The sequence below is a fragment of the Pygocentrus nattereri genome, chromosome 8, assembly GCF_015220715.1.
Source record: "Pygocentrus nattereri isolate fPygNat1 chromosome 8, fPygNat1.pri, whole genome shotgun sequence".
Lineage (NCBI taxonomy): Eukaryota > Metazoa > Chordata > Actinopteri > Characiformes > Serrasalmidae > Pygocentrus > Pygocentrus nattereri.
Genome location: NC_051218.1, coordinates 40,167,082 through 40,171,461, shown reverse-complemented (window position 1 = coordinate 40,171,461; position 4,380 = coordinate 40,167,082).

The window sequence follows — 4,380 nt, the reverse complement described above, 5'->3', positions numbered from 1 at the left end:
TCCTCACTGAGCCCTGAAGTGAAGCCCTCTAGCGGCCATTTCGTTTATTGCAATTTTAAAGGGCCCATATTATGGAAAAGAGAATTACTTTATTATTGAATAAACGCGTTTGGTGTCGGACGTAAACATCGCTAAAACATACTGCCGAATGCATGGGCCATTTATGAAAACCAAGATGCAAAAGCAGCCAATTTCCATTCATTGTTTTTGTGATGTCTTAAAAAACCAACACTTTTATGTATATACGCTTGTTCAACTTGCAGCAGTTTAGCCCCATGACTTCACGCTTAAGTTACAAAGAGTGTTTTAACACAGACTTTTGAACAAAGCAACAACGCAGGTCAGCCAGTCAGAACAAAGGTCATTTGCATATAGGCGCAGTGACAAAAAACATTTTCATTCTAACGGGTAAAGAGAGGCTGAAAAACAGCCATGGAAAAATGAATTACAACAGTTTTTGTCGCATAAAACTACACAAACAACGAACACTGATCAGCAATAGCATTGCACTTCCTTCTCTCTACACTCATTGTCCATTTCATCAGCTCCACTGATGTGCACACATGTAGGTGGTTCTACAATCACAGTTTGTGGTCCATCTGTTTCTCTGCATAATTTGCTAGTCCCTTTCACCCCGTCTTTTAAAGGTCAAGCACCACAGAGCAGGTGGTGGATCATTCTCAGCACTGACGTGTTGTGCTGGTATGAGCGGATCAGACACAGCAATGCTGCTTTTTGGGTGTCCACTCACCGTCCACTTGTTGGTCCACCCTGTAGACGTAAAGTCAGGGACGATAGCTCATTTGCTGCTGCACAGTTTGTGTTGGTCATCCTCTAGTTCTTCAACAGTGGTCACAGGACACAGGACGTAAATTAATGATTTAATGTTGTGGCCTTCACTTTGTTGCTTTCATCAATGCTGTATGTGATGAATATAAATGTATGTATTGACTGGTTTGGCATCACTGTGGATTTGGCTGCACCTCTAAAGCATCAGAAAACTATTGTGAAGCGTTAAAGCTCTTTCCCTTATACAAATGCCCGTTCTTTGTTTTCTCAGTGAACAAGTACAGATGTTCTTGATGTAAGATATGAACATTATGTGTAATCTTTTATTAAGGTGTGACAATGAGCTACTAGACAGTGGTAATGTTTTTTTTAAGGCAGAAGTACAGGCAATCTTTGCACTAGGGAAGGTAGGCAGCTGCTTAGGGCCCCCATGAGCACATGTCATGCCCCAAATGCCCTAATTACCTAATTATCTCACTATACACGCAGATCATTTAGCTTTTTTAAAGCATCATCAAATTTTTCCTTATTATCTAATAATGCAGTGAAATTATTTTACTTAATAACATTATTTAATAGACATAATCTAACAATATTCTTAGTCTCAAAATGAGAAATATTAGATATGTTGACCCGATTTAAGGTTTTTATTTATTTGTTTGTTTGTTTATATTTTGCAGCCAGCCACTCAGGAGCACAGAGCCTCAACTAATTTAAAATATGCATTCAGACGAAGGAGGTCGTGCTGGTTTTAAGCATCTTTAAAAGCTGCACAATCCGCTATTAAAATGTAGCTGAAGACAAGCACCAGGAGAAATGAAGCTCAGGCCTGAAGTGTAACAGCGACCTCTGCCGAGCATTTAATCAATTACAACTTTTCAAAGGCAATCAGGAGGTCCGGAATGGCGATGGAATTAAACGAAAAAAAAAAAAAGAAAATCGATCAAAACGACCATAATGCACTACTAGTACATTTCTATTGTTTAATTAGTCTTCTTGCAATTATGTTCTCGCCTGAGACTTGACTTAAAATGCATTGCGAAAATGGCCGTTTAAGACAGAATGAGACTGGCCTCTAGATGGCGCCAGAGCTTTCGCATACACTTTGAGCCCCCTTTAGGACGCAGCTCTTTGTCCATTACTGTAGTGTTTCCCAAAACTGCTACTGGATTAACCCCGGTTTGCACATTTTAGTGTTTTCCCTTCTCTTACGTACCTGATTTAACTCATCAGCTATTCCCAAAGCTTTTTATGACGATAAAATTGGTGTGTTAGAGCAGGAAAACACTAAAACTCCAGGACTCCAAGCTTGGGATTAGAAAGCACTGCTCTAGTAAACCTACACAGGGCTTGAAGTATGAAGCCTCCTTTAAGCCTATGCCTTTTCATTAGGTTTTAGAGGCAGACTGCTGAGTCTTGTATTTAAAGGATAGCCCTGTATCCCCTTGGGGAAGTGGAGGGGAGACCTCAAGGGTGATCTCTGCTTTGTTTAGGCTAGTCTCCTGCCTGTACAGCTGTTGAGCAGGCGTCTCTAAGGAGCTGTGGGAAACGCTCCATAAGAGTGGTGCTTCATGTTACCTGTAATCATGTTAAGCCTTGAGCAGTTATTGTGCCGGTGAGTGTGTTGTTGGAAGGGGTGTTGGAGGGGAGAGGGGTAGAACTCAGTGAGTCACTAGGAAAAGGCCATTTTCAAGTTACCTTGCTATGAACTCTTGTTGATCTTGTACCTTAGATCACGCTGATGACAAATGGGTGTCTTCCAGACCGACTCTTTGTTGTTTACCTTCAAGAAGAGACCTTGTGTTCACCACAAGAGGGTGACATGCTGTCTTCTAAAGTACTTTGCAACACTTCATTGAAGCAATAAAGGTGCCATATTGTGAAAAAATTAATGTTCTTCACTTTTAAAAAAAAAGTTGAGTATGCAAATACTGTTAAAGTTTTAAAACATACCATACGTTCCCAGTGAAAATACGCTGCAAAAAGGTCCATTTGTAATTTGTTGTTTTTGTGATGACATCAAAAGTATTGCATTTACATATGACCACCTATTCAGCCTAAAGCAGTTTAGCCCCACCCATTCAGACTGAAGTTATAAGGAATGTTTCAGCTGAGACTGCTTTTAAAATGAGGCACAGTGCAGAACAGTCAATAAGTACAGAGGATATTCACATGTATATAACCTATTCACACCAATTTTTGCAGAAAAAACATGCACGTCAACTTTTGAAAACAACCACATGCGTCTTAATGTCACCTTTCACATCTAATCCAAAACTGATGCACTGTAACATTGAGTAAATGTTTTATTCAGACGTAGCTCGATTTTGTGGGTGTATGAATAACCCAATTTTGAAAAAAAAAAAAAACAGGTTGACCAGTTGGATTAAAAATCAGGCTGACCAGTCTGAGCTCCACTGCAGTCCAAGCGTATGTGCTTCGAGATGCAAACAGAACAGTTCATTTTGCTTGGGGCTGAGTACAAAGGCTTACACAACAAGTAACACGTTAACTATGAAAACATGGAGGTTAAAGACAATGCATTCCTAAAAGGCTGTGCCAAGGCTGTTTAGGGCTGTTTTTCATTGCTGTTGTTTTTGTTTATTTAGACGTATCCTAGTCTGTTCAAGTCTGAAAAATACTGTGAACTGTTAGCTTCACTTGCCTAATGAACCATTCACATCTTTGTTATTTGTACCTGATGATGTTAAAACATAAAAACCTCCATGACACATTCTTATCTTTCTTCTTCACCCATTCGCAGAGTGTTTAAAGACACATACTCGGTGTGAGTACTGAGCTACACCTTTATCACCACCCAATATCTAACAGTGTGAAAAGGCCTTTAAAGGCACTGTAACAATTGTGAATGGTAAAAGAAGTTTGACCTTTTTTTGTACACAAACCTATACAAACATAAAAAAGTCCTTCTCGGGGAAAACACTAAATACATGAAAAACATGTAAATGTGGCTCTTTTAAAGCAACACTATGTAGGATTTGGGTTTTTGGAGACCCCTTTGGTGGAAATGTGTAATTGCATGCAACATGCTGAAAGGATATTTGAAGAGAACTGTGTTGATTTTGCATTTCAGACCTAAACATTAAGCCAGACCTCCTTTTTGAGCCTGTGTGTGACGTCAAAGCGTAAAGCCTGGTCCGAAAAAAACTCCTGCTAAATCCATCCCAGTACCTCTTACTTTTAAATGATTAATTTAGGCTTTACAGGCCAACTCACAGTAGTGCACCCTGACCACAATTTAGGGTGGTCTTTTTCTCCATACTATGTAAAGCTATTCTTTGAGTTTTAACAAAAAAAATTATATAGTGCTGTTTTAATTTATAGTACATTCTTTCAGTGCATTTAATTTCAATGTCCTATTAAGAAATAACAGAACAATAAAGAGCTCTTGAGCATCTGCACCTTCAGTTTGACTGCAAAACTACTAAAAAGAATGCGTGTAGGGCAAAGTCTGAACTGCAAAAGCATGAGAAGTGATGATGTTCACATACAGGGGTTCATGCGTTACATGCATAACATTCAGTTCATATTTCTGCATTACATAAATACGAACTGGAAGTCAAATTCATT